This window comes from Petaurus breviceps, unplaced genomic scaffold (assembly GCF_028583685.1).
Source record: "Petaurus breviceps papuanus isolate PSGF00001 unplaced genomic scaffold, PetGlider_PUasm1.0 90822, whole genome shotgun sequence".
In the NCBI taxonomy this organism is placed as follows: Eukaryota; Metazoa; Chordata; class Mammalia; order Diprotodontia; family Petauridae; genus Petaurus; species Petaurus breviceps.
In genome coordinates, this window is record NW_027187351.1 from 13,149,089 (window position 1) to 13,173,904 (window position 24,816).

The 24,816-nt window shown below is 35.5% G+C and overlaps 1 protein-coding gene across 4 annotated transcripts in view; it reads right to left on the reverse strand.

Moving 5' to 3' along the window:
* Nucleotides 1-24,816, reverse strand: part of KHDRBS2 (KH RNA binding domain containing, signal transduction associated 2) — an 890,357-nt gene that overhangs the window by 152,259 nt on the left and 713,282 nt on the right. The gene's annotated exons all lie outside the window — the stretch shown is intronic.

Genomic DNA, 24,816 nt, shown 5'->3' on the forward strand with positions numbered 1-24,816 from the left:
AGACCTGAAGGTAGATTTTTTTTCTTTCCTTTTCACAGTGATCACTGTACAAATTATATTAGAATAGTAAGTACATGTAACTTAACTATAGAACTTCATGGATTAAATATTATAATTTTGGAAATTGTCTATTAATTAACAAAATTCAATTATACCTCAGAGTAGAAATATGCCCATGGTGTGTTTAGAATTTTGAACCATTGGGGTAGTTTGAAAAAGCTCTTGTTTGGCGAAGTAGTGTATTATTGCTTCAAGCTGCCTCTGCTTTGGAGAGAATTTTACTCCTTCCTGCTATTTCTGCCTTGCCCAGTCCCTAGAAACCTACATCTTTTATATACTTGAAACATCCCTAGATCCTAAGCAATTGGCAACAGCTTGCCTATGGTATCAGAGATGAGACTTTCCTAGGGGTTAGACTAGATAGATGATCTTTGAGGTCTATTCTGGCTCTAAAGCTATGGTCCTACTATCTTCTCATCCCACAATTGACTCCAATCATTCCTGTCAATCCTGGGTTCATCATGTTGGTTTCAAGCCTTTAGTTTAGGATACCCCAGGTAACCCTCACTAAAGAACTGAAGGAGTTGTCAAGAAGAAGGGGAACTCAATTTGCCCTGGGATTTTTGGATTGTTTGTTTTGTTCTGTTTTGGTTTGGTTTATTTATCTCCCTAGAAGGGAACTAGAAGCAGTAGCTGGAAGATGCAAGAAACAAATTTGAGTTAGAAATCAGGAAAAAAAAATCCATACATGAGAACTTTCCAAAAGTAGGATTGATTGTCTCAGAAGATAATAGGTTTCTCCTCATTAGAGATCTTTAAGCAAAGGCTAGACAACAAATTATCATTCAAACCATAGTGTTTTGTTTTGTTTTGTTTTCCCTAGGCATAGTTTGGAATAGTTAAATTTCCAACTCTGAAGAACAGGGTGCATAAACAGGGTGCCAGGGCGGGAAGATGCTTCTCTCCTGGAACTTTGATGTTCTTCTGCTTGAAGATCATTACACCCAAAGTCAGTATGCTGTTTATAATACACCCCACCCTCCAATCCCAATATTGCTCTGTCCTTTTCTTTCAGGTGACAGTGATCCTAACGTTCCCTTCTTTTGCCTTTTTTCTTTCAGGTGTCTAAAGTTAAGCTTCTTTCTCTGCATGAGGTAAAATGTACCAATACAGGTCATTCTGCTTCTAGTGTGAAAACCTCTAAACTTTCCCAAAGTGACTTCAATGGTCTGACATACCTATGCTAACATAATGTTAATTTTGGGAATGCAAGGGATATGTTCTTTTGCTAACATTTATGAGTGACTAGCAATCAGTAAGATGAGCAAATGGTTGTTGTTCAGTCATTCAGTTGTGTCGTAACTCTTCACGACCCCATGGACCATAGCACCCCAGGCCTTTCTATTCTCCACTATCTTCTGAAGTCTGGCCAAATGCATATTCATTGCTTCCATGACTATCTATCCATTTCATTCTCTGTGGTTACCTTTTCCTTTTGCCTTCAATCTTTCCCAATATCTGGGTCTTTTCCAATGAGTTCTGTATATTCATTATGTAGCCAAAGTATTTAAGCTTCAGCTTTAGCATTTATCCTTCCAATGAACAGTCTGAATTTAGCAAATGGAAGTAATAATATTTATTTCATAGTCACATTAAGAATATTGGGATTAAATATGAAGCCATAATGATCAGTTACCTTAAAATGTGGTCAAGATTCAGTAAAGACAGAGAGAGTGATCTCTGGAAATAATCACTGAAATAAATAAATAGCTTTCCCTTTTTGAGTGTTCTAGGATTGCAGTTCTCAAAGGGTACACTGAAACCCTAGTATATTACAAGTTTTGCTAGGTGTTTCATGAAAATTTGCTCTCTACATATCCATTTCAAACTTCATAAATTAAAAATTGCCCACATTAGCCTCCTCCATAAATTTAGTTCCTATTGAGCTTGTAATTACTGCTATGAACCATCAGAAACCCTTGCCCCCCAAATGCCAATTACAAGAGATTCATAGATTTGGATATGGAAAGGATATTATAACTTAAGTCCTACTCTCTCATTTAACATATGAAGAAAATGGGGAACAGAGAGATTAGACTTGCCTAGAGTCACACATTCAGACAAAGAGGCTGAGAGGGGTTTTGTCTCCAAAGCTTTCTGACTCCAGGTTGAGTGCTCTATGCTCTGAATCATTATCTATTTCAAACTATAGTCTTTACTTCTTGTAGCTTAATTACTCCTCCAAGCTCTCAGTGACTTCTACATTCCTCAGCCTTTGTCCTCAACTGCAGTTTGCTGTCTTATGTCTTTCTGATTGGAAGATCACAATAGCACCTCTGTCCTTAGAGGTGCAAAGCCTAAAATTTGAAACCTGGAGAAACAGAGAAATAAATTCCCTGTCAGGGAAGGAAGAAGAAGTTGAGAAATTTCAAGGCCTAAGCAATAAGTCTCTAGTCCCAGGTGCTTGAGAACCCTTCTTTTTTTCACAGCTTAGACAATTCATTGTGCTGAGATTCCTCACATCAAAGAATGAGCAAAAATAAAAGTTGGAAAACTATTTTTCTAAGCTTTTAATGATAATAATTTATGGAAAGACTATATTAGACCTGAAAGACCATACTGCCTAACGCCCTCATCATACAGAGGAGAAAACTGTAGCCTTGGGAAAATAATTGTTTTCTCTAAGGTTATCCAAGTAGTCAGTGGCAGTGTCATGTGTAGAATTTGAGTTCTTTGACTCTAGATTTAGCCTACTTTCCACTGCTTCCCAATAGATTAAACAGAAGTGTACTTAAAAATTCAATTGTCACAGTAGAAGCTAAGTGTGATGGTAGGGGGCAGCTAGGTGGCACAGTGGATAGAGCACTGGCTTTGGAATCAGAAAGATTGATTTCATGAGTTTATGGAAAGCATCTTTCAACCTACTTCTCTATGGCTCACTAAACCTCATTTTCCAAACCAAAAATTCTCCACCCTGGCCACTGATAATGTGCATATAATCTGTATAATCTCACCCTATTTTTATGTGCTCTCTTTCCCTTACATTTTTGTGTCCTTTTTGGTTAGTACAATGATTGGCACATAGTAAGTGCTTTTTCATTCATTCAAAATCTAATATAGTCTTTCCTTTCAGAATGTGGAAGTTGACAATATATAAGGGACTCCAAGGGCCTCTTTATATGGCAACTAATTTTACCTTTAATCCTGATCAACTTTGTTTCAACCATGTTTCACAGGTCACAAGGAAGAGCTGGTAAGAGCATAGGGTTGGATTAGTACTGAGTTCTCACTGTGACTGGAAAAAATAAACAATCTACAGTGCTTGACCTGCAGATGGTGAATTGTGAGAGCTATCTTTGTATGCACAGGACAGCATTGCTATAATTATTCGAGTATGTGGGGGGGTTATGGCATTTTGATTCCTCACCTTTATTTTATGAGCAATTATTAAGAACCAACAGAGCCAAACTCTTGGTGGCAAACCCTAATTTCATGAACCATAAAAAGCAATAGTGTTATAATAGATGTGCCCACGGTCTGAGACAAAATGGAAGGGAACAACTAGGAATGACCTTTCCTCATTTCATCTGACAATGTAAATCAATCACTAGTTCTCAAAGGAGAGGCATGAGATAGAACTAAAAAGCGGTATCTTAAATGATCATTGTAAATAACATTAAATAGATGCTAAGGATTAGTTATTATTAGAAGATGGACTACAAATACTCGGATAAGAAGGAAGAAACCCTAAGGATCAAAGATCATAAAATAATATAATAAAATTAAAAATAAAATAAGAGGATTTCTTTACCCTAATATTTATCCTCCCTGTTTTTTTTTTAGCAAAATTACATCTTATGACCACAGATAGTTATAGTCTAGTAGCATACTTGTAATTGCTTCTTTGATATTTCTGACATATTTGATGAACAAACTAACCTGGTGGAAGCTTCTAATATATGTGTGTGTATATAATATGTGTATATGTGTGTGCATATATACATATGCACACACATATACTCATATGTGCATATGCATACACACTTATGATACAGCACAATGGATATATGGGGGGGGGTTGTAGCAGCAAGCACCCCAGCATACCCAGGGTGGCTGCCAACACAGGTTCCTAGATCTGTTTTTCTAAAGGACACCAACTCAAAATGGGTTAACAATCTTGCTTTAATCAATCAAACATATAATTTACCTAGTTCAGGGAAAAAGTCAGCTCCCCAAACTTCAGAGAATACAGAGGTTACAAGCTGACAACAAATACAGAATAACATATCAGCAGATAGGCCTCCAAGTGTCTGACAATTACATCCATACCTAGTCAGTTACCAGAGAGGGAAGCATCAACATCTGGGTTTTCAAAGCCAGGGCGCTCAACAGCTGCCCAAAGTCTCATCTGATCATATCACACAACACTTCTCAAAGTGAGCCCAAAAACAAAGCCTCACATCAGGGTTTATATAGCCTTCTCCTGGCTCAAAGAATATAACAACCCTCTTGACCCACTGCCCAATCAAAAAGCATTCCCCAAAACACCAAGCCTCTTGCCACAGGCTCCAGGTGCACTTAAGCCTATCAAAGGGCCTAGGGGCAGGGAATATCTTAAATTCCCATTCCCATTACAGGGGTTTATTATGTATTTACATGTATCTGTATGTGTGTGTGTATATATATATAATGTTTGTGTGTGTGTGTGTGTGTGCATATACACATTCACACTCTTACTGTGACCTTTGGCTCATCACATAGCATCCCAAATATTCTAAATAATTACTCACCATGTTATCTCCACTATGCCAGTGTAATCTGCTTTATGCAAAAGTAAATTCCATTATACCATGCTCCAGTGCATGGAAAATAGACTGATACTTGGCTTTCTCAATCTAGCTGGATGATGAGTAGTAAAAAATGAGTGCTATTTAAAAGGAAAAGGACATTACTAAATGTGGTAAGCACTAGTGTCTCATTTATGTTCTCAAAAGGAACTCTACATAGCTACTTTTTAAGGTACTTTTAGCTATTTTTAATATAGGAATAAATATCTTCATTGTCAGCTCAATAATTTTCTGGTAATATATGTGCTGGTATATGTGTATGTATGTGTATATATGTATGCATATAGATGTATGTATAGATAGATACATGCATATATACATCTGTACATGTTTACACATATGTGTATATGTATAGGTAATACTACATTCAGAGACTATTCTATTTTTATCTATTTCTGACTTTCATGAGTTCTTCTAATTTTAATTCTCTCCATCTAAAATGAAGAAATGTGTTGTTTTTCATAAAAAAATGTCAAGGTAGGCAAGTCATGCATTTATAGAAGGGGAATAACAAAATAGCAACTATCCCTCATTAATACAATATTTATTCACATGTTTAAAGATAATTACAAAGTCTCCCAACTTTTCTTCTTTAGGACAAATAGGCACTGGTTTCTTTTAGTGTTTTTTTTTCAAAGTGTTTATATCCTGGACTTAAACAATTTTCAGGTGTTTCTCTTTTAACCTGATCCTTTCTAAGTTTCTCATTATCTTATTGAAGAGGAAGGAACCCGTATCCATCTGAACAATTTGAGAAATTATATGGGAATTTGTGGATATATGGGAACTTCAGAGAATACAAACAAGTTACAAGTAGAAGTTACAAGCAGAGAGAGAAACAGATCAGAAGACAGGCTTCCAGCTGTCTGACCATTACATCCATACCTAGTTAGTTACCAGAGAGGGAAGCACCAACATCTGGGTTTTCAAAGCTGGGGGTCTCAACATATGCCCAGAGTCTCATCTGGTCAAATCACACAACTCTTCAAAGTGAACCCCAAAGCAAAAGCTCACATCAGGGTATATATAGCCTTCTCCTGGTTCAAAGAATGTCACAGCCTGCTTGACCCACTGCCCAATCACAAAGCAACAAGGTGTGGGCATTCCTGAAAACCAAGCCTCCTGCCACAGGCTCCATTTGACCACATTCAGCCTATAGGGGTCAGAGTATATTTTCAAATCAAGGAAGGTTCTCAGAGTCACTTAAGCTTATCAAAGGGCTAAGGTCAGGGAAGATCTTCAGATTCCCCTTCCCATAACAAGTGATTGAACTGGAGCATTCTACAAAAAGTAAATCAGAATGGCAGAGTGGAGAGAACATTGTGGTTCAAAGCAATTTGGGTTTCTCAGGTTCGATATCAACAAAATGGGAATAGTAATATTTTAATATCATAAGATTGTCATGAGGAAAGTCCATCATTATTGTTACAACACTACAGAAATATGTTTTATTGTTATTTTGAGAGAATAGTTATTGAAAGTACTAAAAGGATCTTAGAATTATAGAATGGTATGTAGCTCTATATTAAATATCTTGGTTCAATTTCCTTCTAGGCACAACATTCTGTGTAAACTCAAATGAAGGAAAATAAAACAATAGAAGAATTTTACATTTCTTCTAAGTATAGGTCTAATTTCCTTTATGACTAGATTTATAGTGCAACTTTATTTTGTGATTTTAAGAGAAACTGAGGAAAAATGTCCAAAAAAATGGCATGACTCCTATAATTCTAGTTTTAGCTAAACAATTAATAAACTCAATGTATGCTCTATGAACATCAGTTTCCTCATCTGTAAAGTGAGCATGATAATACCTCTACTATTATTTTGCAATGTTGTTACAAGCAAGCACATTGTGAATCATACTGTACTATATAGTTATTATTTAACCTTTCTATGCCTCATTTTCCTAATATATAAAGTGAGACATTTTTGAACTAAATTAAATAATAAGTTCTTTTCTGGGCCTGAAATTATTTAATTATAGTTTTTACTGAGCAATTAATTAAATAATAACATAAACTTATTACTCATTATGTGTCAAGATTCGAGCTATGTGCTTTGGATATGAAGAACAACAATAAAGCAAAACAAAACAAAATTAAAAGAAAAAAAGGAAACAATCCTTGCTCTCAAGTAGTTTATACTTTCTTGGGAAAGAGAATATGTGCATATACAATTACATTTAGAATAAATGCAATATCAATACAAACTATTTAGGGAGGGAAGGTGCTAACAATTAATGGGATTAGGAAAGGTTTCATGCTAACTAACTTCATGCCACAATACTTAGTTCTAGCTCTAACCTCCTTCTCTCATCCTGCACTACAGCATCTATAGTGGGGCTCTGGTGAGAGTTCATCATTTCTATCTTCAGCTTAGATATACCACCCTACTGCTTTCAATCCATGTTCATGCCATTACTCTGACCATACACTCCTCTTGGACCAAAACTCAATTTACCTATATAGGTTCATTTTCCCTCCTGGAAAGTAAGCTGCTTAAGGACAGAGACTGTCTTGCTTCCTTACATTTGAATTACCAAGGTGTGACATAATGTTCAGCAAATGGTGATACTTGTAGCTGAAAGGTAGAGTGCCTTATGTGAATAACAGAAAAAGCCATTTTGGTTAGATCATAGAGTATGGGAAGGGCTAGAAAGCTTCTTTGGGGTCAAGTAGTGAAGGCTTTAAAAGTCAAACAAATAAGTTAAGATTTTAGCCTAGAGGCAATAGAAAGCTACTGGAGTTTATTGAGTAGGGAAGTAAGGTAAGGAAGGAAGGTAGATTTATGCATAAGGAAAATTACTTTGGCAGATATATGAAGGATAGATTAAGTTGGGAAAATAAGAGGGAGACCAATTAAAGAATTATTGATATGAGAGCCTGAACCAAAGTGGTGGCTAAGTAGTAAGAATGGGATAAATATAAGATATGTTGCAGAAATACAAATGTCAAAATTTGACAACTGCTTGACTATATGGGGTTAGGGAGAATGAAAAATCAAGGATATTGCCAAGGGGGAAAAATAAACTAGAAGTATTAGTTATACCCTCAACAGAAATAAGGAAGTTTGGAAGACAAGTGGATTTGGAGAGAATTATTATGAGTTCTGTTTTAGACTGGTTGAGTTTGAGGTGTTATGGGACAGACTGTTTGATAAGTCCAATACTTAATTAAAAAAAAAAAAAGATGATAGCTTTTGAAAGAGAATGGTGGTAGAAATACAAATCTGGGTGTTATTTGCATAGAGATGAAAATTAGACCCAAGGAACTGTTTAAGTTACTAAAAAAGTATATGTAAAAAAAGAGACCTGAGATAGAATTTGGGCTATACTTACAGCTAATAGTAAGATATGGATGATGAGTTAACAAAGGTGACTAAGAAGAAATTTTCAAAATACTGGAAGCAGAAACAGAAGAGAATAATATAACAAAACCCTAAAAAGAGAGGTAATTAAGGAAGAGAGGTCAGTCAAATGTGTTGAATTCAGCAGAGGGAACAAGGAGGATTAAGAAAAAGTCATGGACTTTGGTAATTAAAAGATTGTTGCTAACATTGGAGAAAGCAGTTTTAGCTAAGTGATGAGCCTGGAAGTCATATTTCAAAAAGTTGAGAAGTGGGAGGAAAAAAACGTGTAGTCACCAAATGTAGTCAGCTTTTTCTAAGAATTTGGCTGAGCAAAGAGCAAGAGAGATATAGGAAAATAGCTTGAGAAAATAGAGAATCTAGTGAAGTTTTAAATTTAAATTTTATTTGTAATGGATCAGGGTATGGATATCTTTGAAATCAGCAGGGAAGGAATCAGTAGAAAGGGAGAAATTAAAGATGGAGCTAACTAGGTGGATAGAGTTCCAGGCCAGCAAGTGAAGAAGAAATGAGTTTATACCCAGCTTCTGACTTACCAGCCCTATGACCCTGGACTGACTATCTATCTATCATCTATCTATCTATCTATCTATCTATCTATCTATCTATCTATCTATCTATCTATCTATCTATCTATCTATCTATCTATCTATCTTATCTATCATCTATATGTGACCCTGGTCTTCCTGACTACAGGTCTAGCATTCTATTCATCTGTAGATGATGAAAGTGAGCTCAAGACAAAAATAGCAAACTGCTCCACCATCTGTGCCCAGAATCTTTAAATGGAGTCATGAGGAGTCAGATGTGACTGAAATGACTAAACAAAGATGGTTAATGATGAAGGAGCAATCTGAAGGATAAGACAGGAGGGGATGGGGTCAAGGGTACATATAGAGAGTTGATCCTGATGAGGAGAAGGACCACTTCATTGTAAGAGACTAGGGGAAAGGAGAAGGGAGTGGGTGGTGACAAGAAGTTTTCAGTTTCAGAGAACAGGAAAAGAAGGAATGTCCAGCAAATATACTGTATTTCCGGGGTGGTAGTGGTGGCAAGTAGAGGGAACAGGGATAAACTTTTATATAGCACCTACTATAGACCCAAGGAACTGTTGAAGTCACTAAAAATATATAGAAAAAAAGACCCTGAGACAGAATTTGGGTTATACTTGAAGTTTAATAGTAAGATATGGAGGATGAGTTAACAAAGGTGACTAAGAAGAAATTTTCAAAATACTGAGAGCAGAAACAGAAGAGAATAATATAACAAAACCCTGAGAAGGTTTTTCAGGGTTTTTAATTAAGGAAGAGAAGGAAGTCAAATGTGTTGAATTCAGCAGAGGGAACAAAGCAGTCTGCTAAGTGCTTTTACAAATATTATTTAATTTATCTTTACAACAACCCTGGAAAGCAGATACATTTTAAAGCTAAAGAAACATAGGCAAACAGAGTTTAAATGACTTGCTTAGGGTCACACATTTGAGACACACTCACATGAGACACACTCATTTGAGACATTAGTGAACTGGATGTTATAGGAGATTTTAGGAGAGAAGAGTAGTTTAGGACATCCACCATGTGGAATTCTGTAATCAAATATAGCACCCAGGCAAACCAAAGAATTTGTAACTGCATAAGGAGTATTCATCCTTTCAATGATGATAGCCACATGGAAATATACACAAACACCAACCACCCCATGTGTATGTATGTACACATATATGTGTATGAATAGAGACACATAAATATACAAGCATATGTATATATACACATATTAAGATTACAGATGCATTTTGAGTATTCAAGGCTAACCCGACCTTCCAAGATTTGTTTTTGTACATTATTGACACTTTTGCTATGTTTTGATATATGGGAATAAGAATGGACACTGATATCACTTAGGTAGAAATCCTTTCCTTCAAAAGTTCTTAGTCTGGACTCCACAAAACTTCACAGTCCACTTAGGATAAACTAATCACTCATCAATCTCATCATCATGCTTATTGACTCAGTTTTGGATACTCAATACCTCCTCAACTCCTTCAACCTTCATTCCTCTCTGATTGGAGAGATATTGGCTGGAACACTAAACTCCTAAAGTTTTTCTTTATAAGAGGGCTGGGATCAGAACTTTCCAGTTAGCTCTCGATTTTCCATCAACAACTCTATGATTTGGACTCCATAGAACATCAACTCCTCAAGCTGGGTACTCCTGATGTCCCATCACCACCCCCGATTTTCAGCTTCCTTATGTTTGTTGCTTTCTCATAAGATTGTGACCTTTTTGAAAGCAGGGACTGTTTTACTTATTTATTTCTCCAGGGCTTTGTACTCTGTGCTGGCACATAGTAGATGCTTAATAAATATTTATTATATTTTATTGTAAATCATAAATACCTATGGCTTCAGAAGGGTCTAAATAACCATGGGATAAATGAGTCACTTGGAAATCAAAGTTCAATTTAATTAATTAATAAAGAGAAAAGGCATCTTCACATTGAACACATGTAGCTTTTAAAAATAATGCTATGGATAATACAGACCATTCCAACACACAATTATGACAGGCCTCAATGACAAATTAACAATAGAAAAGTGGTCTTCTTTTGTATTTTATTTTTACATAGTAGGTTAGCTATATTTCTAAGAAAATATGCATAAAACTAACATTTTATATATTTTCCTCCTTTCAACAGAAAAATAGTGGGAACATGTAATCAGAATTAAGAACTAGGAAAGATATTTTCAAATTAGATTGCTGGCAATTTAGGTACTTGGATCAAGGCAATAACTTTTTCCCCTGTACAAGCCATCAAATGTTAAGCACAGAAGAGATTTGCATACATTGCCCTTTAGCAATATTGAAGAAAATTAACTGGTCAGATCAGAACCTGAGATTTTATTTTCTTTATGAAGTGTGGCTAATGCTTAAGCATATGCTTATTTTATTTTCAGTTAATCATTTCAACAGCAAAAATGAATAGGAATGCCTATTTTATGTAAAATTTCTTTGTTTCTGGGGCTCACTTGTTTCTTTCAAAACAATAATTGTTAAATCTGAGTGGTTTCTTTTTTTCTTCTCTTTCATCTACCTCACAACTTTCTTTATGTGCTGAATTTCTGGGAGAGTCATTACTTTCATTCATCTCTTTGATCACCTAAGGAGTTACAGTATTTTTAAAAAGCCAAAGCAGACCAAAGATTTTAAATATAAGTACTTCTTTCAACGTTCTAATTGTAGTCATAAACAGAATTACATGTCAAAATAATATAAAATCATAACCCAAAAGAAAAATTCCACTGTTCAAACAGAATTATTTGCCACATAGGGCAAACTCTCAGTGCCTCCACCATGTGTCCAATTTTACTTTAAATGGAGGTGTAAACCTACTTGCTATTTATTCTTTTGTTGCTATTGCTTTGCTTTTGGCTATATTTATAAAACTGGACTATTGTGACCACAGGGATGATCATACTCTTGGCCTCATCACCCAGAACTCTACTATCCTCATGATCTTAGAATTTGTCTCACTTATAACAATCTCCTATTCTTTTATGTTTCCTAAACCTATTCATATACCTACTACCTTGTGACCTGGAGAAAATCACATTCCCTTATGGCTCCCAGACAAGTCCCTAAACCTATAAGTTCAGAACAGTTACTAATCTTCCTTATTTAAAAAAAAATCAGAGATTTCCTAGACCAATGAAATTGCAAATCTGGAACAAATTTACACACACACACACACACACACACACACACACACCTATAATACTTAGTGAAAAGCTTTGTACATTGCATGATCAATATTTGTTGAATTGAATTGATTTTGACCTTCTTATATCCAACACAGACTGGAATCAGTTACCAATTCCACATATGCTCTTTTAGAGACCTCTTTGATATCATGACAGGACTTTTAGTGCTTTAGTAATTATGAGATTTCAAAATAATTCATTTAGGTCATTTAATAATTCAGAAGATCACAAAGACATCTTTCACATGACTGAGGTGAGATTTGTGCTGGTCTTCCTAAATAAAACTCAAATGTTCCACTCATATTGTATTGCCTTTAGCCACATATACCCTAGTGATCTAAAAGACCAAAATTCTATTCCCTACTAAGTGGTGTACTGGAATAAGCTTGAAGTGGCTTGCCAGACCCAACTGTTAAATTTTCAATGGAAACTCAATACCTCAGATGGTGGGATATATTACATATCAGGACTTGATTTCTTATTTTATTGATTATCTGGTCTAAAGGAAATTATGGATAAAATATTAATAATGTAATTTAAACTTAAACATTTTTTCTGCATACATTCTTTTTTTCAAGGAGTCAATTATTAGATATATACCAGTATACCATTGTCCTTATTGTTTTTGTATTCAGTTGCATCCAACTCTTTATGACCCAATTTGGGATTGTTTTAGCAAAGCTAAGTGGTTTTGCCCTTTTCTTATCCAGTTCATTTTAAAGATGAGGAAACTGAGGCAGAGTTAAATGACTTGCCCAGGATCACACAATTACTAAGTGTCTGAGGCCAGATGTGAACTCATGAAGATGAACTTTCCTAACTCTAAGCTCCATGCACTGTCCAGTGCACCACCTAGTCCCATCCGATGTCCCTACTCTTCCAATAATTTAAAAAGCTAATTACTTTGGCAGAAAAGAATGTAAGCTCTTTGAGGGTAGGAAATATTTTGCTTGGTTTTAAAAAAAAACATTTTTACACTCCATGCCAAACTTCTAATATATTCTTTGTTCTTTGTACATAGTAGAAACTTCATAAATGTGTTGCTTTGAATGAATTGAGAGAGGTGAGACTTATTTAATGGAGGAAAGTTGATGTTAGCTTTGACTTCAAATTTAATTCAACAAATATTTATAGAGTAGCTATGACAGGTGAATATGGTACCCAGAAAGATTGTGGAATTGAACAATCTTGCCCTGACATTCCTGACTGTTTCATCTTCAGTTTAGTTTTTTGAAGGTGACTGTAACTAATCCATGCTAGTTTCATATGTCTTCTAATTCACTCTCCCCCACCTTCCTAAATTTATGCTACCTGTGTTGGAGGATGAAGCAAGTATAACTTCATATGTTGTTTCAGCACCTATATCCTAGGGTTATTATGAGGATCAAATGAGATAATATTTATAAAGTATTTTACAAAACTGAAAAGACTACATAATTGCTAGCTATTACCATTATCATTAGATTGGGTTTAAAGGAGACTAGTAAGGAAAGTCAGACTTGTCAAGATTCTCTTTTATTTAATATTCTGTATCTTTGTCTCACCAGGTAACAATGAGTGTCATTAATTTTGGTTCTGGACAAAAGAGGGTTGTCTTCCCTTCTTTGTTATACCTTAGGGTACAAATATAGCTTCTATCATTGTTTACCTAAGGGTTGTGCCAGACAATAATCCTTTCTAATAGCAGCCATAAATAATGTCAACTGGGACAGACCATCTCCTAAAAGACAATCATGTTTTAAAATGAACTCACCAAGGGATGTAGAGGACTTACATTTTCTATCAATGTATCTGAAATTGCTTGTCTTTTACGGGAATGAATTTTTTAGACTTTCCTTAGAAATTTGTACTAATCCCTAAGCCCATTTAAAACTGTCTCCCTGGCAATCAAAATGATTTTATGTGATTTGGATCTTCAAGTAGTTTGATTCTTAGCCATGCACAGTAAATTGGTAGGTATTAAACTTGTGGGGGTGGGGGAAAACTGGTAAGAAACTTAAAACATGAATTCCTAGAAAAAGAAAGAAATAGAAACACTGCCCATCTTTCCTAGACAAGGGAACTGAGCAGGCGGAGAATCAAGTACAACACATGTTTTATAGGAAATTTCTGTTCTGTTATCCAATCATTTAAGCTATATACTTTACTACTTTTAGATATATATCTTAAATTTCTTGGCCCTGATCCCTCTCAATTTCCTTCACCTTTTTGATAAGATTAAAAAAAACTAACTTATTTTGATCTAATTTAATCATTAATAGGCTCTTTTATAAGGGTTTTAAAACACATGTACATGAACACCCAATTTATAATGTCAGACAGTAATATGTTAAGTCCATTTGGAAAGGCCTATATGAGACTAATTAAAATGCCAATTTAAGGCACTATACCTAGTGATAATTTACTAATATATTCCTTTCAAATGTTTTACTGCTTTGTGTAAGGTTTTCAAGGTAAGTACCTAAATAGGACCAAAAGCAAAAGAATTTTAAGTTAGCAGACTGTGACAGACTTCAAGGCTTTCTTTTCTAACTCACCACAAAGAATCAGGCAAAAGTAGTTCTGCTGTCATTAACACAGAATAGGAGCAAGTTTCAAAACCAAAGATGGTTCATGATGTGTAAAATTCAGGATCAAATGTTGTCAATAAGGAGAATTCCATTTCTTAATGATTCTCTAATGATGGTTACCCAGTAGTAAAATCACTTAAATATGAGATATTTTTCAGAAAATAGGCCTTTGAGGTCAACCAGATCTGTATAACCTTGCTGCTGCAACTGTTGTTTCTGCTGTGCTAAAGTGATTTTCTAGTTTATAAGGAAACAAATCCTAAAAGGCTTATGCCATAAGGATGGCCTTGTTATCTGAGTGAAGTGACAGACTTATATCTACTCACATATAATTTAGAAATTATCACCAAAATTTCAATATTCTTCCCATTAGTCCTTGCTGCAGATTTTGGGGAAAAAAAAACCAAACAACTGAATAAGAGTACTTATATGGTATCCTTTGCCCCACAGTAGTCTCCCCCCTCCCCCCCCCCACAGTATTGATTTATATTACTCCCAACAGAGGTCTGTGGAGAAATATGTTTTTAAAGATAAGGAAAGCAGTTTATCCTAATATTCTAGACAAAGATACTCTTGAAAGCTTTAGTTTCAAGTCTGATTTTTCTTTAGTGTCTTATTTTTAAATGGGGAAAAAAAGAAAGTCATCTTTCATATCTTGAAGAGCAGTTTGGGTATTCTGGTTAAGCACCAGTCTTTAGTCCACCATTTTCTTTCTCTGTTTTACAGTGGAACAATTTGGCCCATTGAGTACCAATAATGAGCATTTGGGATTGGACAACTTCCCTCTGTACAATGGAACCCAAGTACCCACTGGAATCTGAGAGGAGGGGAGATAAAGTTTCTGTTCCCTAATACATAGGTCTCCTTCTATTGGTTTATTGCTCTCTCAAATAGGCATCTGTCATCGTAGGTACAGTCAGCCAGGGGCTCAGTGGATAAAGCAGTGGGCTTAGAATAAGGAAGACACATCTTCATGAGTTCAAATGTGGCCTCAGACACTTACTAGCTGTGTGATCCTGGGCAGGTTACTTAACCCTATTTGCCTCAGTTTCTTTTCTGCAAAATGAGCTAAAGAAGGAAATGGCAAACCACTCTAGTAGCTTTGCCACGAAAACCCCAAATGGGGTCATGAAGAGTCAGACACGACTGAACAACTATAACAATTGTAGGTACACAAAGTTCAAGTTCATGTTGTATTCACACATTTAAAGGTATACTTGTAGCTTACCAGACATAAAAGAAATAATAATACTGGCTCAACTGCTTATCATTTTTTTCTTTGAAAAACCTATTTTTTTCCTTGGTTCAAGATGGTCCTTTGTATAGAACTGGGATTTATACAGCAAAAGATGTCAATTTTGATAGCAACAATAGAGTTGTCTTTTGAAATGTTTTTCCTCATGTCTTTATCTTTCTTATTACAAAAATTACCCTTGTTTTTTTCTTTTGTTATTTTGCGTGTAGTGACTTTTTTCTTTACAACTAATAGAAGCTCAAGGCTTTCAGAGAGTATTTTCCTTCATGACTCACTTCTCCTGCCTCATTCACACAATGAAATGAAAATACCATTAGTGACATTTGTCTTCTTTGTATTTTTGAAAAAAAAATAATTTCAATATGCAAACAAATAAAAACAGAAGCAAGGAACAACCAGAGATTTAGCAAAAATGGAATATATTTGTTTCTTTTGATCTGGAAACAACATTTGTCCTTGGCATAATCACTTTCAAAATATAATAAAAATGAAGAATAAAAAGATTAGACCCATATACAAGTTATCTTTGGTGTCAGGGTTGCTATTCAAAGGCCATCATTTGGTTGGCATTGCTCCTGTAGTCTACATTGTTCTTTAAAAAAATAATAGGATGACATCTTTGCTATACTTTATATTCTATCCTTAAAGTGACTTTCAACCCATATGCACTTGATAAATCAATATTTCAAATATATTTATCTATATACAAATGTTTAGATAATCTTTAAGGTTCTTTCTAGTTCTAAAGATTTATGATAATATAATCTGATCCTTTCATTTCGATTGAGGACCAGACAAGTATGACTTGCCCCATGTCTCACAGTCAGGTAGTGACAAGTGTCCTGCCTATCAATTCAGCCACACATTATGAAGCTGCTATCTAGAAGACTCTCAAGAGATTATACAAGGATATTTTAATTCAGAAATTGGATGTAACATTTTCAAGCTGACTATATTTCTGATATTAGGGGATAGGGAAAATGGTATTTTAAAATGAAGAGAAGACAACAGTCATGGGGATTCAGGAAATATTTATAAAGCACATGTCAAAAGCAAAGCACATTTAAAAGAAATACAAAGATAAATGATATATATTTTTCAAAAGGTTATAATCTGGCAGGGGAAATAAAACATGCATGCAACAGTTTTAAATCAACTCCTATCCCTCCTTCCACAAACACAAAAAAATATAACAAGCATATAAAACAAATGGGTGAGGTCACTCACAACCAGAAGATCAGGTAGCCTTGGAGGCAAGTGTTGAAGAATAAGTTGGATTTTGACAGTTATCGATGGGAGAGGATATTCCAAAGTCAAGTATCACACCAAAAAGTCATAAAAAAGACATGCCAAAATGGGTGAGAATACTCAGGAACAATTTATAGAATGCTAAGTTAGTACAAATTGCCTAGGATCTAGAATATGTTCAGGATGGTGGCTTGAGCTGTAGATTGGTACATACTGCAGAAGACTTTGAATGCAACACTAAAGAGGCTGAACTTAATTTCTTAGGAAATGAGGATTTATTGACATTTTAGAGCAGTGGGTTGATGTGATCAAATTTGCACATTATAAAGATCAGTCTAGGGGCAGCCAGGTGGCTCAGCGAGTAAGAGCACCAGCTCCAGTGTTGGGATGACCTGGATCAAATCTGGGCTCAGATGCTCAGCACCACACCCAGAAAAAACTGGCCATGTAAGGTTACTTAACCCCAATTGCTTAAAAAAAAAAGATCAGTCTAACATAATCTTGTCGGGAAAATTAGGGAGAAGAAAATAAGGTGATAAAAACTGGTCAGAAGGCAATTGCTACAGTCTAAGTGAGAGGTAAGAGGGTCTGAACTAGGGAATGGCAGAAGGAATATAAAGGAAGAGAAAGATTTGAAGTATACAGGAGAAGTTCTATCAGTAGGACTTGGCAGCTCATTAGATGTGGGGAAATAAGAAAGGAGTCAAATATGACATCTGGGCTTTAAGCCTGCCTGATTTGAGGGTGGTGGTAGCAATGTTGAAATCAAGAAGAAAATAGGTTTTGAGGATAAGGTAATGAATTGGGTTTCAGTCATATTGAACTTGAGGGGATAGTAATGGGACATTCAGGTAGCAATATTTGACATCATTTGGAAATAGGTACTTGGAACTTAGGAGGGAGAGTTCAGTTAGAGATAGATTGAGATTTCTCCACAGAGTTGCAACTTTGAAAGTGAATAAGAATAGTGAGGTGAAGATTCATGAAGAAAAAAGGAGAGAGATGATAATACAATATTTAGGACTAATTACTTATAGGAGAAGAGGTAGGAAAAACAAAATTATTTGAAGCAAGGTAAAGAGAAAACTATGTAAGAAGTTGGTTGTCATAGAAGTCAATAGTATATAGAGTTCTATGATGGAAATGGTGGTTAACAGTATCAAATAGTGCATATAGGTCAAGTAGAGAGAGATAGTTGGTATAGTAGATAGGTTACTGGACTTGGACTTAGGGAGACCTAAGTTCTATTCTAGCCTCAGATACTGACTAGCCTTGGTATGTGACCCTAGACAAGTCATTGAACCTCTTACAGACTTTGTTTCCTCATTTGTAAGATAAGGATAATAATAGCATATATCTCACAGTACTGCAAAGATTAAATGAGATATCACCTGTAAAATACTTGCAAAATCTTAAATCACTACATAAATACTTGTTATTTTTATCATCATCATCATCACCATCATCATATCATCATCATTATCATTAATTTTCCTAGCATTCAGACTACCAAATCTGGCATTCTTACCTTTCCAGCTTTACCTTATACTATTCACCAACCAAAACGTATTACCAGGTGTGGGGAACCTGTGGCCTTGAGGCCACATGTGGCCCTCTAGCTCCTCAAGTGCAGCCCTTTGACTGAATCCATGATGACCTAGAGGGTAACATGTGGCCTTGAGGCCACAAATTCTCCACTCCTGTTGGATGTTCTGGCTAAAGTAAGCTATGTTCTACACCCTCTACACATCTCATGTCCCTTCACCTTTTGGACTGACATTAGCTTCCTTTTGTCTGGAATTGAAAATATATGTAAAGAATTTTGAAAACTTTAGAGTGTTTTATATGTGATAACTATTGATATAATTATCTCATCAATTGATTTGTGGACTACAACTTAAAAGGGAATATAGCAGAAAGAATCTAGTACCTATTACCAAGGATTTCAAATTCTCTTACAAGAAAATGAAGATCGTAGAGATATAGGTTTTATTTTCCTCACTGCTATCTATGGAAGTCAATGGATAGAGAAAAGAAAACAATAATATGGGAAATGAAAAGCCAGTTAAGAAGCTGGTTTATCCCAAAAGGATTTGGATTTTATACTGAAACTTAAAGCACAGAGTTTAAACACTCTTGGCCATGCATGGAGTGTGCACCTTAAAATCTCAACTTTGTGGCATAAGATGCACCTTCCAAGATAAGCTTATCACTTCCAATTCATCATCATGCTGCTGACTCAAGCATCATGATGAACTCCCCTTTGATTAGAAGGCTGAAGATTGGAGTACTAAACTCTTCCATAAGCCTTCCTGTAAGAGGATGGAATTTGGACTTACAGTTTAATCCAATTTGCTCTTGCAGTTCTGCCTTGTCTCATTTAACTCCTACCCCATGCAGGGAGTATGTCCTGTCCAGCAAAAGAGGTCATTTTCTCCCTTCCCTTTTTAGTTTCCTTTTGTGTCTTGTCTTCCCCCACTACATTGTAAGCTCCTTGAGGGCAGACACTGTTTTGTTTTGTTTTGTTTTTTAATTTGTATCCCTGGTGCTTAGCACAGGACCTGGCACATAATAGGTGTTTAATAAATTTTTATTGAATTAAATGAAATTGTATGGTAAAAGTTCATTTTCCTTAGTCTTTCAAAAACTAAAGAGCTTTAAATTAAGAGAAAGGGAAAGAGATAAATTACATAATATTAACCAGAAAGTTTGATTATATAGAGAGTAGTCAATGTTCTGCCTTTTTATTTTTGCCCCTTAAAACCAATGACATGACAACTTTGGGGTCAGGGTACAGTGTGTTTTGCCATGACTGATCAGTCCAACATGAGTTTAGAAGATTCTACCACAGGTCAAACACAATAAGTCAGGTAGAACATTTGGGATGGAAGTATTTCAGGATTTGCACAGCTCATGTTTCTGTTGGGCTACCATGATTCTGCTTTTCTCCTAGAGTATAGCTACTTAGATGCAGGCATACCATGCCAAGAGTTCTTGGGCCAGAGTCTCCCATGTTTCACCTCTGTGTGAGTGCTTGTTTTGTATGAGTTCTCTGTAAAATAGTCTTTTAGGTAACCATGTGTTTGGCATTCAGGATACTTGGCCAGTCCTTCAGAGTTGTGTTTTCTGCAGTAGAGTTATGTTTGAATTGAATTATTTGGGAGTTGAATGTTTGGGAGTTAGCTCAAAAGAAGACCCAAGTGTCCAGTACTTTATCTTACATTATCTTCAGAATCTTCCTAATACAATTCAAGAGAAAGTGGTTCAGTTTTCTGGAATGGTGCTGTTAGTCTGCCCAGGTTACACAGGCATATAACAGAAAAGTCAGCACAATGGCTCTATTCACCTTCAGTTTGGTAATACCTTTTTTTCTTGCACACTTTCTTTCAGAGCTTTCCAAATGCTTTGTCTAGCTCTGGAGACATGTATATCAACCTTATTATCTATATTGACATTCCTGGAAAATATACTGTTGGAATAAGAGAATTTATCCATAGCATTCAAAATTTCTCTGTCTGGTATAATCTATGGTTCTATGTACAGATGGTGTAGTACTGACTGGTGGAAAACCTGCTTTTTTTGGGTATTGTTTATCAGTTGGAAATGAGCACAAAGGGCAGAGAATTGATGTAGGAAGAATAATAATAGTACAGAGGCTCCCAAATTCTGAAGACACAAAATCCAAGAAAGAAACCAAAAAAGGTCTTCACCTGCCTATCTACAAATGTACAGCATAGTCCTGTAGGTATACAAACAAGGAAAATTAGAGTTCCTAATGCAAGAAAATAAATTTGACCTTATAGCTGTCAGTGAGACTTGCTGAGATAAGACTCATGAGTGGAAGGTTTATCTAAACAGAAAAGGATACCTAAACCTGGAGTATGGGAAGAGAATCATTTAACACTGCTATCAACTAAATTCAAACCTTGATCAACTTTTACCTACATTATTTCAATAGTCTTCTAACTGTTCTCTTTGTCTCATCTCTCCTCATTCCAATTCACCCTGTGATTTTCCAAAGTGATCTGACTGTGTTATTTTCCCATTCATTCAACTCAGTGGCTCCTTATTGCCTCTGGGATAAAATATAAATTTTTTCCAGCTTACAATATCTTTTACATCCCAGTCCCAACTTATTTTTTCAGCCTCACTGGACACTTCTCTCTCCTATACTCTTCTACCTAAACTGACCTTCTCCTTGTTCTTCATATGTAGCAATCTATGTAGCACCTCTATGTCTTTACACTGGCTACCCCTTTGTCCACATGAACTCCATCCTCACCATTACCTCACAGAATTCCTCTCTTCTTTCAAGACATGACTCAAGTGCCTCCTTCAGCATTAAGTTTTTCCTAATACAAACCTGCTAGTGCCCCCTCTCTCAAATGACAGTGTTTTAAATGACTTTGTATCTATTCTCCTTACATTTATTGTGTAATTGTTTTCTTTTTCATTAGAATGTAAGCTCCTTACAGGCAGACATTATTTCATTCTTTTATTTGAATCCTTAGCACCTAGTACAGTGGGCAAGCATGGTAGGTCATCAATAAATGCATATTGATTGGTTAAGTAGAAAGCACAATCATGTGAGATATTTTTACTGCAGAGGCATAATGGAGAATATTCAGGTGAATATTAAGGTAAAGTATTGAAGCAAAAAGAGAAGTAACATTGTCAAGCACTTTTGGAATCATGGCACAAGCTGGGCAAAGAGGTGTCATATTATCATGATGAGTGTCTTTAATTCGCTATGCATATTTACTTGAATTCTCTTTGCCAAAATCAAAGCAACTGATGCTCTCTTGAATTGTCTTGATGATTATTTCATCCTTCATAACGTAGAAAAAATAAAAAAATGGGAAATTACTTTTTGGATGTGATTCTTCTTGATAGGAAGGAACAGGTTCTCGGGATATAAATAATAGGAATTTTTTGGGTATTGCATCTTAGCAAAGCAACTATTTCTATAAAGAAAATTCGCCAAAGTAAATACTAATAATTATGAGTCCACATTTACATAGTTATTTATAGTTGGTGAAACCATTTCAACAACCCTGCAAGATAGGTATTATTATTAATTTTACTGATGAGGAAACTGAGTTTAGGGGAGGTTAAGTAACTTCTCTAAGGTCAAACAGCTATTAAACATTTAAAGAACAATTTGAACTTGGTTGTTCCTACCTTCAAGTCCAATGCTCTATGCATTAAGTCACTTACTGCCCTATTAGTTATTCATCCCTTTACCTTAAAACTTTGCCAAATATCTAAATGTAAAAAAAATTTACAAAATGCTCCTAGATTATCTCCCAGATACTGTGACTTATTGTTGATGAGGTCACCAAGCAAGAGAGCATAGAGGGATGAGAGAAGATGATTCAAGGCAGAATTTTGACAGACACCAAAAATTAATGGATATTGGCTGGGTCAAGATCCAGCAAAGTAGGCAGAAGAGTGATTAGACAGATAGGAGGAGATCCAAGAGAGAATTATGTCACAAATCCCTAGAGAGGACAGAACATTCAGTAATTCATGGGGAGCAAGAGTGTCAAAGGACACAAAGAAGTCAAGAAGGATAAAGATTAAGAACATGACAGAGGATTCCAAAATTAAGAGATCATTGTTAACTTTGGAGAAAGCAGGTTCATTTAAATAATGAGGTAAGAAACTAGATTGCAGAGGATTTTTAAAGGACTTTTTAAAAGGACTTTCTTAAAGAATTTAGCTGAGGAGGATAAAGGGATGGTTGGATTAAGGGTTTTTGTTTGTTTTTTTATGGAGATGATATGTATTTATCTGTGGATAGCAGGGAAAATGAAAGTAGGGAAACATTGAAGATTAGAGAGTATAGGGATGATAGTGAGGTCAGTCTGCCAGAGAAGACATAAGGTTAAAGGATTAAATTTACATTTAGAGGGGTTTGATATAGTAAAAGGATGGTTATCTCTCATGTAAGAGAGAAGTGACAAAGGAAGGACTGGGGGAAGATATCTGAGAGATGCAAAATGAAGAAGTGTAGAAAAGAGGAAGATCATGACAAATGGCTTCAATATTTTGAATGAAGTATGAATCAAAGGTCTCAGTGGATGGGGGGGTGTCATCAGAGGCTTGAGGAAAAGTAATAAGAAATTTGAAATAGCCACTGTGGTAGGTGGGGGTAGATAACTAATTAGTGAGGTATAAAAGGTTTGTCTTACTGCAATGAGGACCCAGTTGTGATTTCAGACCATAACTGATGGAGAAATAATTATATAGACATCTTCTGGTTTAGCATGATTCATGATTTTTTCCAGCTCCATTAAGCAACATGTGAATAAGAGCTAAGGAGGGGAATGGTGGGAGTACTCAAAATATAGGGTTCATTATGGTGTGATAGGCAATAAGAAAAAGGGGCAAAAATAGAAGTTAGTTTAGAATTGAAATGATTTACCAAGGAATCAAGCTAGGGAAAGGGAAAGGAGTTAAGTAGGGCCAATGTGATGACCTGGGAAATAATTGAGGAGTAAAAGGATTAGAGGTCATGGGAAAGCTAGAGTCCAGGGTTAAGTGTTATAAAGCATAGAGAAAGAAAGGATAATAAAAGATTATGATTAAAAAATTAAAATGCTTATAATAAACATTACAATTAATTTTCTATATCTATTTAGTCATTAATAGCAGGATTATACTTTTTTTTTTTTGCTTTTTGGAGGGCAATTGGGTTTAAGTAACTTGACCAAGGTCACATGGCTAGGTTTTTTGTTTGTGTGTGTTAAGTGTCTGAGACCAGATCTGAACTCAGGTCCTCCTGACTCCAGTGCCAGCACTCTACTCACTGCACCACCTAGCCACCCCTGGGCTATACTTTCTTTTACATGATTAACAAGACTTTAAGGTCTCTGAGAAAAAGAAAAAGAACAGTAGAGTGGAGACAATGTCTCTGGTACTAACCATGTGATTTGAAATGAAGAATTTGATTTATCTCAGTTTCCATATTTGTAAAACTTATATTTCACAGACCATGCCATACCCCTTTAGTAATAGGATGGGGCCATCGGGAGGATGTAGAATCCTATTATTTTAAAAAAATGTGTGGGTTTATGCCTGAAACACTAATAGAAGTTATAGTTTTGAAAATAGAGCATTTGCTGTCAAAAGGCTCTAATCTTTTTTAGAGGTACAATGGAAACATAAAAGCATATTCATCTAATGTCATGTGTTCAGAGACAAGAATAGAATATGATACTTCCTGACTATATCTGCTGTGTAATCACCTTTCCTCTACTTGACAGCAAGATAGGTGCAAACAATAATTTAACTTACAATGGCACATCAAACACATTCATACTCCCCAGTTACTTTAATTGCCTTCTTTTCTATCCAGCCACTAGTGGCTTTCTGTCAAATATTCTATTTTAAGCTGATTTGTGACAAACTACCTGTTCTTCACTTTCTTGTGATACCCAAATGGACATCAAATTGAATGAATTTTCATTAACAAATCCAACATTTCATAAAGTAAAACATTATAGTAATATTCTAGCATCTCATTTATTATACCTAAGTCTCTTTCTAAGTTTTATTGAGATTGAAGATACCTGTCTGCTTGGGTTTGCTAAGTTTGGCCGAGAGATTTCAGAAGTCATCACAGTCTTGATTTTAAAAACAGTGGCATGTTTTTAAAAATTCATAAGATCTCAAGGAACTTACATTCTACAAATATCTTTTTAAATTAGGATCAATCAAAATCAGATCTAGGGTGGCTCGGTGGTGCAGTCAGAGTAATGGCCTGT